Source organism: Apium graveolens, chromosome 4, assembly GCF_009905375.1.
Source record: "Apium graveolens cultivar Ventura chromosome 4, ASM990537v1, whole genome shotgun sequence".
Classification (NCBI taxonomy): Eukaryota; Viridiplantae; Streptophyta; class Magnoliopsida; order Apiales; family Apiaceae; genus Apium; species Apium graveolens.
Window position 1 is genome coordinate 288,263,321 of NC_133650.1, and position 12,973 is coordinate 288,276,293.

A 12,973-nucleotide genomic window follows, 5' to 3' on the forward strand; every position below is an offset into this window, starting at 1 on the left:
ATGAACTGTTTGATAGTATTCTCTTGTGACCCTTCTCATGTCTCTTTCTTCATCATACAACGTGTGACTATTTTGTCTGTAGGCATAAAGAATCTCAGTAGCAGCTATATCTACGTCAGTTCTTCTTACTCCTTCAAAGGTTAATTCTGTTCTGACACTCCTCAATATACTCTCCAGAAATGATAGATATTGATATTGCACTCTCTTCAAACTTGCATCCGTTAGGGTCAAATTGTGCATTGTATTTTCTCTGAAGATCTTGATCACTTTAGGTTTCTCAAATTCATGAGAAGAATCATCTCTAATGGTTTGAAAGATTTTATCTCTAAGATATTTATTTGGTAGTGTGTTGATCTTGGAGAGTGGAATCTTTTTTGCTAGAACAAATAGCTCAACCATGTTCATCTTCTTTAAAAATCTAGAGGTTATCTTCATTGAGTTTTTGGATGAGTGATCCACACAAATTCTCCAACCACCTGAGAGACATGTCATTGTCACGTTAGTGATCACTCGACTGAAATCATGATAGAATTCATGGATATTATCATATTGATTCCCTAAGTCCTCTAAGATGTTTAAAAAAAGCTTGTTCCCATTATCATTCTCAAGATATGTTGTCAGTTTGTCCATCTTCTTTTTTATTCCATCCCACTTACTACCTTGTCTGGTATTCTTAAGAGTTTTCTCTCTTTCTGCTCTGGCTGACTTCCTTACCAATGATCTTTGAATTCTATCCATCATCCTCATGATTGAATCCTGAGCTTCAACATAAGTGTGGTTGATGATTTCATTGCCATAGTTTAAGCAGTCATCTGAGAACGCATCTTAATCCTCAAATTCTTCATCTTCAGTGACTTTAGATTTCACTTCATGTAATCCAAATGATGGTTCAAATACAACAGGAGAATCTTTCTCAATTATCTATCCTTCATTTATTTCTTCTTCATCTACCATGCTAGAAGGAAAGACATCTGTTAATAGCTTCATCTGCTATTTGAGTATCTCTTTTAAACGATCATCCTTTAATATTCGTTTCTCCCTCTGAGGTGCTTTATCTTTCTCAATTTCTAAGCTCTTCCAGAATTCCTCTTCTACTTCTTTCTTCACCCAAACCTCAGCTTCTTCCTCCCTCACTGTTTCCTCTTCTCTTTCTTCAACCGAGGTGTATGCAAATGGATCACTGAATTATGTTTACGGCATAATTGCAGCTTCAGCTTCCTTCGTCCCTACCACATCTTCTTTTCCACTGATGATTGAATAACAAGAGCAACAGACTCAACAAATTTTTTACAGCTTCAACCATGTTTTCTTTTTCCAAGGACTGATCCTTCTGAACTTGAACTTCTTGAGCTACTGTTTCAACTTCCTTCTAAACTTGAGCTACTTTTTCTTTAGCATCTTTCTTTTTCTTCGCCCTCAGTTGGGTTATCCTTCTGAATCAGAGCACAGTTTGATTGAGATTTAAGATCCTATTTTACAAGATCAAGTCTCTAGCCATAGATTTTTGCTATTTTAGATGTTTTTCCCGAAGTTGTTTTCATATGTGCCATTGCTATATCCAACTTCCAGTTGATCTTCTCCATCTCATTTTTGCGGTTAAGTTTGAGATCGGCTATGTTCTTCTCATGTTCCAAATGAATCCGCTGAATGTTCCGACGATTATCTTCATCTCGTTGTTGAATTATTCTCATAAATTTTCTTGATTTTCAATCAACATTGCTTCCATATCAGACTTAAGAATATATTGTGACATATTAGGTATGGTGTTGTTTGGATGATTGGTATCTCATTGGGCTTCTCACCACGTGTTTCTCTCTGTACTCTTTCATTCGGCTTAGGGTCAGGGGTGTCATTCAACCTCTCAGGTAATATTTCACTCCGCTCATAGCTCCTTAGGGTTGATGTACCTGCAAGAGAAATAACTGGATCCATCCTTGAGGAGGTCATCAATAGTGCAATGGGGTTTCAAAAATCCCCGTCCTTGCCTAAAACAAGTTGCATATCATTCGAAGATGATTCAGTCTCAGTTAGAATTCCTGTGAGAGTAGCTGAGGCCGTCACATTTGGAATCTTTTCCTCGGTTCACTCTAGTGTCGATGAAGACACTTTCCCCTTAGATTCATCTGATGAAATTGATTTATCACCAGTGGGTTTCTGACTTGCACCTATGTCAAGTCCCCTATCAACAGATGCATCAACGGTAATTTATCCTGGGGATGTAGGTGTTGTACTATCAGTGGCAGTAACAACATCACCCTCTATTAACACCTGTGAAAGTAATAGTTCCAATGAAGGAACGACACCAGTAGATGTCCCCGTCAATGCTTCTTGATTGTGTGTAACCTCACTTTGTGCAATAAGAGTTAAAGATTGAGATGGTGACACTCATTCAGATGCCATGCCCAACTAGTAAATTTCAATAGATTCATCTTGTTGAGAAGATTAATCTAGTAACTGTTCATGTGCCTTTTTAGCCTGTACATCCTTTTGAGAAGATGTAAGGGAGCTAGTAGCTGTCTTTAGGATACTTTTTTTTCGGGAAGAGACAGATATACGGGTTCTCTCATTACATCATCCTTATATACTGCAGTGTCTGCAAACTCTCCCTCAACCCTAACATCATGTAATGGTTCCTTATGTATTAGGTGTTCTGAAAAGTGGAGAAGTGTTTCAGTGTTTGGTTCTAAGGATGGGTTCTGAATATGTGAGATTTCATATCCATTATCCGGCCTAATATTTTCAGTGAATAGTTGTGTGAAATATTATGAATGGATATCTATATCTTGAGATTTAGACAAACACGTAAAAGTGTTGGAAGCATTACTCGGAAAGAGAGATGGTATGTAGGCATTGTCATCTTGTTGTTGTGGCACCAACTCTGGATATGGATCTTCTGCAGGTGTAACTGATACTTGTTCTATTTCAAATTCCATTGGTTCATCTTTCAAATTCTCAGCTTCAATATTTTGTGCTTGAAGGAATGCCTCTTGTATTGCAATACCTTGAGCATCTTCATCTGCTTGAGCTTGAACCTCTTCTACCTCAGCTTGAACTTTTTGTGCTATCAGAGGGAATGTGTTCTGTAGATGTTCAGGTAAAACTATATTTGCTCCTCCATGAGTGTTCCCATATGTGAAATCATTGATAAGAATCATGATGGTTGTTTTATTTTGAACTGGAGCGTCAACGGGATTTTTACCAGGGAAGACTGCAAGTTGTTCTGCTGTGAGCATCTTGGATAGAACAATTTGAAGAAATCTTGGGTAGATGATGAAGTTTGCATTGGTAGCTAGATGTTAATGAATCATTCTCATGATCAGATGTCCATAAATGAATCTGAGGTTTTGAGCGGCAACAACACAAATTGTTGAACCATTGTAGACATACTCACCCAGCCTCCTCTTTTTGGTCTTAAGCAGTAAGATATAATTGTGAAGAATAGGTTCCACTCCTTAGGCAAAGAACTTTTATAGAATTTCCTTGTAAGTTGACCATTATCAAGTGTAGAATGAATTCCTTGAAAGAATGTAAGCAGCTTTGCATCAGTGGGTGGCTCAACAAAGTTATCTATTGGAAGGCCGAGATGTTCATTAAGATCATCTTCTGACAATCTAATTAGATTATTACCCACTATAAACTCAATGCCAAGATTATCACTGTTGTTAAAAAATGAGAATTGTATCGGACAAAATGAAGTAAATCGATATTTAGTTTCATATACGCACTTAAAGTTGTACTAACATGCGAATGCTGATTCAAATAACGCACCCAATAATAAAAATGACCATGTTTAACATGAGTACACTTTTAAAAAGACACAAAAAAATTTCTCTTAATTACAAAATTATCACCCTGTTAGATATAATTGAGGATATCAGGATATAAACTATCAGAGTTTATTAGCAGGACTTATCAGTATTTACTGAAGGTGGCGTCATCAATACTTGTCCATCAGTACTTGATGATCAACAGTTGATGTCATCAAGAATTTGATCACTTCTATAGATATTTTATAAGGAAAAGAATTGCAGAATTCAAGGTGGTGAAGGACTTTATTTGGAAGCAATCATAAATGGATATGTATTAGGTTTTCTTATTATAATAGAATATGATTCCTTATTGATTGTGTAACAGTGCACTATATAAGCACATATTAGGTTTACTCTATATGAGTTGCGTTAAGCGAATTAATATATCTTGTATATAACCTAGCAGCTCTAAAGGATAATTGTTCATCCTTTGAGAGAGTACTTGTGTAACAATTTTTATCAGATTAATATAAAAAATGTTGATTCTGTCAAAGCTTTGTCAAATTGATTGCATAAACTGTATTCACCCCCTCTACAGTTGATTATGGACCTAACAATTGGTATCAGAGCTTGCTGTTGATATATAAACAGTTCAAGATCTAAAATCAATCTTTAATGGCAGAAAAAGAAGAACAACAAAATCCACCACCACCCCCAGCCGCACCAGAAAATCAACCTATAAGTCATAATATGAGCAGATATGAGGCTATTAAGGTTCCAATTCTAAAGATCTATGAATATCCAATATGGAAAGTTGAGATGGCCATGTGCTTGGAAGCAACAGATCCTGAATATCTAAGCAGGATTTATGATGGTCCTCACAGACCAATGAAGGTATTTGTTGTTGTTATATGAGAAGAAGAAAAGATAGTTGATATGGATACGAAGGACTACACTCCTGAAGATCTTTCATCCATTATGAATGATACAAAAATAAGACATATTCTTATTGATGCATTTGTACTCAAGTTGTTAAGTGTTTTAACGTGTTTTCGAGTGTTTTTGCATTTCAGGCATTATCTAGGTAATCAGGTGAATTAGCATTATTTTGGTGCTAATTTGGTGTCAAGGTGGTGTTGGAATAAAAGCTCGTGGAAAGCCGGCTCAAATCTACAAGAAAAATAAAGAAGTCAAGTTTTGGCAAAAGCCCAGCGCGCCCGCGCTAATCAAGTGCGCGGCCGCGCCCGAAGTTCAGAAAGCCAGCGCGACCGTGCTGATCAAGCGCGCGCCCGGCCCAGGTCGGGATGCAGAATTCTGATTCTATTCTAATTCGAATTGGAAGACTTTTCTGCTGATTAGAGCTGCTATATAAATAACTTTAGGTCATTTTTAATAAGATAAAAAGCCAGAGTCGTACCAGAGCGCAAGGAGATCCATAAGAAGACCGTATTAGCACGATTCAATGAAGACGATGCAGATCTTGTTTTTACTTGTGAATCTTTGTTTTAAGTTGTACTTTGGATGCTAGTTTTCTTACTTGTGAACCTTTACTCTTGTTTCATACTTGGTTTTGTTATTTAAGTATAAAGGCTACGTTTGTTATACCATGCTTTCATCGAAACCCACATTGATGATGAGTCCGTTTATGGGCTAATCGTTATTATGGGGTTCTAGCGGATTTATTTATGAATTTCTTTAGTTAAATTGTTTCGATGTCTTAGTGTGTGGTGATTGTATAATAACCTAGTATTGGTTGTGCATATTCACCTTATAAGAGTCGCGAACTTATAAGATAGTGTGTTAAATCTTAATGAATTGACAGTGAATTTAAGGATTTAGAACTTGCCATGCTAGCATAGGTTCATGTGTTATTGTTATGCATAATTCGTAGGTAATTTTACCCATCTTACTTGCCCTATGTAATCAAGATAGATAACTTGTGCTTAAACCATTATGTTGTCAAATTCTATAGACATATAGGGTCTCAATATAATTGGTGCATATTCAGCTTCTATCTCTTTTGTGGATGTCTGGTAGTACGGTACTCATGCAACGAAAGTTGGCGTTTATCAGTTTCGTGTTATTCAGATTAGTGTCATCACCATTGTATGCTATGGTTAAGAACAATAAGGCTATTGAATGAAGTATTTAATGAAGTTAGAATCCCATATTTGTCATATATTTTAATTCAATCAATCTTATTCCCTTAGTTATAATTGTTAGCTTAATTCTTAGTTGTAACAACCCAAATTATTATCATCTTAGCATTGAATAATAACCATACATTGTTGCTTAAGTGCATAAATTAAATAGTTAACCAACGCCAGTCTCTGTGGGAACGAACTAGAATAGATTATATATTACTTGCGAACGCGTATACTTGTGTGTATCATTAGCGCGTGTTTAAAGACTAACAAGTTTTTGGCGCCGCTGCCGGGGACTGCAGTGTTAATTTATAGTTTATGTGCTTTCCATCAGTGGTCGTTAAAGTTCATTGACTCGAACATTATTACTTATTTGTTTCCTTGTCTTATTTCAGGTACTCTAGCGAGGGTATATGCATACGCGTTCGCGTACTCGTAAGAGAACACTGGATAAAGACGAGGAAGAACTTGTGGTGGTTCGAAGGGAAATTTTTGAGGAAGAAAAGAAGGTAGAAGAAGAAGAGAAAGTCGAGGAACCAACTTTAGTAGAGATGGGTGATCAAGCAGAAAATCCTAAGGCTTTGATGGACTATTCTCAGCCTAAGATTAATGACATTCAGTCAAGCATCATCAGGCCAGCCATCAGGGCTAACACTTTTGAGATCAAGTCAAGCACGATTCAGATGATACGAAACTCATTTCAGTTTGGGGGTTCTCCTATTGAAGATCCCAACATGCACATCAGGGATTTCATCGAAATCTACGACACTTTCAAATTCAATGATGTGACTGAAGATGCTATCAAGCTGTGAATCTTCCCATTCTCTCTAAGGGACAAGGTTAAGTATTGTTGGTTACATTCTCTACCAGCAGGGTCTATCACCACTTGGGAAGATCTTGCTCAAAAGCTTCTCACTAAATTCTTCTTTATGGCGAAGACTGCTGCAATCAGGAATGCTCTTACTCAGTTTGCTCAGCAAACTGGAGAATCTCTGTGTGAGGCTTTGGATCGATATAAGGAGATACTAAGGAAGTGCCCACACTATGGCATGCCTGATTGGATGATTATTAACTGTTTCTACAATGGATTGGGTGCTACTTCTAGACTCATACTTGATGCAGCATCAGGAGGAGCCTTGTGGGCTAAAAGATATGATGAAGCTTTTAAACTTATTGAACTAATGGCTGCTAATGAGTACCAGAATCCTTCCCAGAGACTGACTCAGGTAAAGGTAGCAGGAATTCTGGAGTTGGATGCAGCAACTACTATAGCTGCCCAACTTAAGGTTTTGACGATGAAGGTGGACACTTTGGCTAATTATGGAGTTAATCAAATCGCTAGTGTTTGTGAGCTTTGTGCTGGTGCCCATGAGACTAATCAGTGCGTAATTTCTAGTGAATTAGCTCAGTTCGTGAGCAACTTTCAGTGTTCACAGCAACCTGTGCCAGCCACTTATCATCCCAACAACCGCAATCATCCTAATTTTAGTTAGAGCAACACTCAGAATGCGGTTCAACAGCCTTATCAACAGTATCCGGCTAAGCAGTACAACCCCCCTGGTTTTCAACAACCGCAATATGCACCAAGACAATAATTCCGGCTGCAATAAGCCAATGAAAAATCTGAATTAGAGGATTTGAAACTAATGTGCAAGAATCAAGTCATTTCTATTAAGACCTTGGAAAATCAAATTGGTCAAATTGTCAATGCCTTGCTTAATCGTCAGCCAAGTACACTACCTAGTGACACTGAAGTGCCAGGAAAGAGGGAAGCTAAGGAGCAGGTAAAGGCAATCACTTTAAGGTCTGGAAAGGTCACGAATCCCAAACAAACTAAAGTGTTGACTGAAGAAGCAGAGGCTGAGAAAGAAGTAGAGCAGCCAGGAAGTAGAAGTGGAACCAAGGAAGACTACTGTTGAGCACACTCCTCCTGAGGATAATACAGGGTAGAAACAGATCTATCATCCACCGCCTTTTCCTAAGCGGCTGCAGAAGAAAAAGCTGGACAAGCAATTTGAGAAGTTTCTGGAGGTGTTCAAGAAACTTCATATCAACATACCTTTCGCTGAGGCTCTTGAGTAGATGCCTAGTTATGCAAAGTTTATGAAAGGTATTCTCTCTCGGAAAGTGAAGCTAGATGATTTAGAGACAGTCGCTCTTACGGAGGAATGCAGTGCTGTGCTGCAACAAAAGTTGCCTCCGAAGCTTAAAGATCTAGGATGCTTCACTATTCCGTGTACTATTAGAAAAGTGTCTTTTGACAGATGCTTATGTGACTTGGGAGCTAGCATTAATCGAATGCCGTTATCAATCTTCAAGCACTTGGACTTATCTGATCCAAAACCGACTTATATGACCTTACAGTTAGCCGGCCTTTTGATTACATATCCGCGAGGTATTATGGAGGATGTCTTAGTCAAGGTTGATAAACTCATCTTCCCTGCTGATTTCGTAATTCTTGATTTCAAGGAGGATAAAAAGATTCACATAATCTTGAGAAGACCTTTCTTGGCAACTGGCCGGAACTTGATAGATGTGTAGAAGGGTGAGCTTATGATGCGAGTGCTGGATCGGGATGTAGCTTTTAATGTGTTCAATGCTATGAAATTTCCTACGGAAAATGAGGAGTGCTTAAAGGTGGAATTGGTCGATGATGTGGTTACTTCAGAACTTGATTAATTGCTAAGGTCCAATGCCTTAGAGAAAGCCTTATTGGTAAATTCAGATAGTAAAGATGACGAAGGTGAAGAACAATTGTAGTATTTGAATGCTTCTCCCTGGAAGAGGAAGATAGATATGCCTTTTGAATATCTTGGAATGAAGGAATTGAACAAAGCTCCTAAATGCCTCAAGACATCTATTGAGGAAGCTCCCACACTTGAGCTTAAGCCTTTACTTGAGCATTTGAAGTATGCATTTTTAGGTGATGCATCTACTTTGCCTGTTATTATTGCATCTGACCTTTCAGGTAGTGATGAGGAAAAGCTTCTGAGGATTCTGAGAGAGTTTAAATCGGCAATTGGCTGGACTATAGCAGACATAAAGGGAATCAACCATTCTTATTGCATGCATAAAATTCTGCTAGAGGAAGGTAGCAAGCCTATGGTCGAGCAACAAAGAAGACTTAATCCAATCATGAAGGAAGTAGTGAAGAAGGAAATTCTTAAGTGGCTAAATACAGGGATCATCTACCTTATTTCTGACAGTCCATGGGTAAGCCCGATTCAATGTGTGCCAAAAAAAGGTGGTATTACTGTGGTATCAAATGAGAAGAATGAGCTTATTCTTACTAGAACGGTCACGGGGTGGAGAGTTTGCATGGACTACAGGAAGCTGAACAAGGCTACAAGGAAGGATCACTTCCCTCTTCCTTTAATTGATCAGATGCTTGATAGATTGGCTGGGCATGATTACTATTATCTTCTGGATGGCTATTCGGGTTACAATCAGATTTGTATCACTCCAGAAGATCAGGAGAAAACTACCTTCACTTGTCCATTTGGTACTTTCGCTTTCAGACGAGTTTCTTTTGGTCTGTGTGGTGCACCAGCCATATTTCAGAGATGTATGATGGCCATCTTTTCTGATATGATTGACCAGAATGTGGAGGTGTTCATGGACGACTTCTCTATATTTGGCGATTTTTTTTATGAATGCTTGCAAAAGCTTGGACACGTTCTCAAGAGGTGTATTGAGACTAATCTGGTTCTCAATTTGGAGAAATGCCACTTTATGGTGCGACAGGGCATTATTCTCGGGCACAAGGTTTCTAATAAGGGTCTTGAGGTGGATAAAGCTAAGGTGGGGGTCATTGAGAATCTTCCTCCACCTAATTCTGTTTCGGAATTCGCAGTTTTCTTGGTCATGCGGGTTTCTATAGGCGTTTCATCAAAGACTTCTCAAAAATTTCAAAGCCATTGTGCAGTTTGCTAGAGAAAGATGTTCCTTTCAAGTTTGATGACGAGTGCCTTGCAGCTTTTAAGACTTTGAAGAAAAGTTTAATCACGACACCGGTCATAACTGCACCTGATCGGAATGAACCTTTTGAGATGATGTGCGATGCAAGTGACTATGCAGTTGGAGCAGTTCTTGGGCAGAGAAAGAATAACATATTTCATGTGGTCTACTATGCTAGTAAGACTCTTAATGGTGCTCAACTGAATTACACTACTACGGAAAAAGAACTTTTGGCTATTGTCTATGGTTTTGAGAAATTTTGATCTTATCTACTTAGGACTAAGGTGACAGTTTTCACTGATCACGCTACAATTCGATATCTCATCTCAAAGAAGGACTCGAAGCCTACATTGATTAGATGGGTTCTTTTGCTTCAAGAATTTGAACTAGAGATCAAGGATAAAAAGGAGACTGAAAATCAAGTCGCTGATCATCTCTCGCGCTTAGAAAATCCTAATGCTACTTCATTGGATAAGACATTGATAAATGAGTCTTTTCCCGACGAGAAGCTGTTTGGAGTGCAAGAACAAGAACCCTGGTATGTAGACATTGTGAACTACCTGGTGAGTAATATCATGCCTCCCGATTTATCTTCCGCTCAACGGAAAAATTTTCTACATGAACTGAAGTGGTATAAGTGGGATGAGCCGTTTCTTTTTCGACAATGAGCTGACCAAATCATCAGGAGATGTATTCTTTACAACGAAACGGGGGGAATCTTGCAAGATTGCCACTCAACGGCTTATGGAGGACATTATGGTGGAGAAAAGAAAGCAGCTCGTGTTCTGCAAGCATGATTCTTTTGGCTGACATTGTTTAAAGATGTTCACCAGTTCGTCTTGAAATTTGATCGATGTCAACGTGTGGGTAATATGTCCAAAAGGGATGAGATGCCTCTTAATATGCTTCTCGAGGTTGAAGTCTTCGATGTTTAAGGAATAGACTTCATGCGGCCATTTGTCTCATCTTGTAATAATCAGTATATCTTGTTGGCGGTTGATTATGTGCCGAAATAGGTGGAAGTTAAGGCGTTGCCAACGAATGAGGCGAAAGTGGTGCTTAATTTTCTTTAAAAGCAGATATTCATAAGGTTTGGAACTCCAAGAGTCATAATCAGTGATGAGGGGTCGTATTTTTACAATCGCAAGTTCACTGCTATGATGAGAAGGTATAATGTGAATCATCGCATTGCCACGGCTTATCATCCTAAGAAAAATGGTCAAACTGAGGTATCTAATAGAGAGATCAAGCGCATTTTAAAGAAAGTGGTGTGTCCATCAAGGAAAGATTGGTCTTTGAAGTTTGGGCATATAGAACAGCATATAAGACTCTATTGGGAATGTCACCGTTTCAGTTAGTTTATGATAAGGGGTGTCATTTGCCTGTGGAGCTCAAGCATAAGGCATATTGGGCTTTGAAGAAATTGAATCTTGACTTGGATGCGGCTGAAAAGAAGAGGATGCTTCAATTGAATGAACTCGACGAGTTTCGACTTCAAGCTTTTGAGAACAACAAAATGTATAAGGAGAAAGTTAAGAGGTGGCACGATCGAGGTCTAGTGCTCAAATCATTTGTGTTGGGGCAACAAGTTCTCTTGTTCAACTCTCGTCTCCGTCTTTTTCCTGGGAAGTTGAAGTCAAGGTGGTCAGGGCCCTTCATAATCAAAACTGTGTTTCCATATGGAGCGGCGGAAATTTTTTTAGAATGATCCGGGCCAGGCATTCAAGGTAAATGGTCAGAGGTTGAAGCATTACTATGGTGACACGGCAAGCCACGAGGTGGTTAGTGTCGTTCCATTATCCGTTTGAGCTCAAGGTTCTACGTCGAGCTAGCAACGTAAAATAGGGCTTCTTGGGAGGCAACCCAAGTTTGTTGTACATTAGTAAGTAGAGGAAGCAAGAAGAAAAGAGAAAATCAAAAAAAAATCAGAAAAAGTAAATAAAATCAGGGCTCACTTCAGAAGCTTGGCGCGGTCGCGCTGTCTTAGCGCGTAGCCGCGCTGATTTCACAGAAACATGGCACGCCCATGATGTTACAATGCGCGGCCGTGCCGGGTCCCTGTTCGAAAAAAATAATAAAAACATAAGAATAAAGAGAAAATTGGGATTTTTACTCAAAAATCAATTCATCCCCGATTTTTACTCTTCCACATCCCATAATTCCCTCTCCAAATACGATTCCCACAATCAATTCCCATTTCTATTCCTTATCGAATTCTTACCTCTCCACCTATAAATATATACACTTATACACAAACTTCTTCACCACTCCACAAATTCTCAAACACAAATCTCTCTCAAACACTTAACTTTTATTGTCTCTCATTCAATCCCAATGGCACCGAAGAGGCAAAGAACACAAGTTAGCAGCAGCACCACCGATTCTTCATTTGCGGGTGGTGTGAGGCCAAGGTTTTCTACTTTTGAGGCTGAAGAGGAGTACACGAGGCTTCTTTCAAAGCCTATTGCTAAGGAACGAGGTTTTCTGCCATCAGGGAAGGATGGTAAGCTGTTAGAGATGATTATTGAGATGGGCTGGGTTCTTTTTTCTGAGGCTCCCGCTGGTGTGCCCATGAGTATTGTGCGGGAGTTCTATGCTAACGCCAAGGCAGAGAAGAATGGCTTCACGGTGGTTTGAGGGAGGACTGTGGAGTATACTGCAGAGGATATCAGGACGGTGATTGAGCAGCCCGCGAGGAAGGTGGGTCAGGATACTTGGAACGATAAGACTCCTGAGGACTTCAACTTGGATCTGATCGTTGTGACTTTGTGTGTGCCTGAGACTCATTGGAAGTTTAAGAGGAGCGCTACTGATTACTCCACGTTCCCTGCATCGTGCATGAACAGGTTTACACGGGCTTGGAACTCGTTTATTTGTGCTAACATCATGCCATCTTCGCATGTGCATGAGATTACTGTGGAGCGTGCTCGTCTGCTATGGGGTATTCTTTAGGACGATTACATTCATTTGGGGATGGTGATATATTGGGGGATTTTGAGATTCTTAAGAGGAGGTACTACAGGTGTGGCAGTTGGTGTTCATTGGCCCACACATGAGCAGCTTCAGCTTTCTAGTGCTCCTATTGACAATTCTACACTGCACAACATGGTTGAGTGGGGAGGA

The 12,973-nt window shown here is 39.2% G+C and overlaps 1 non-coding gene across 1 annotated transcript; it reads right to left on the reverse strand.

The window, feature by feature from the left end:
- Positions 1-6,837: 6,837 nt before the first annotated feature.
- LOC141723125 (small nucleolar RNA R71) lies at positions 6,838-6,944 on the reverse strand. The gene has a single exon (XR_012576116.1). It is a non-coding gene; the product is annotated as a small nucleolar RNA R71 (small nucleolar RNA).
- Between the last annotated feature and the right edge of the window lie 6,029 nt (positions 6,945-12,973).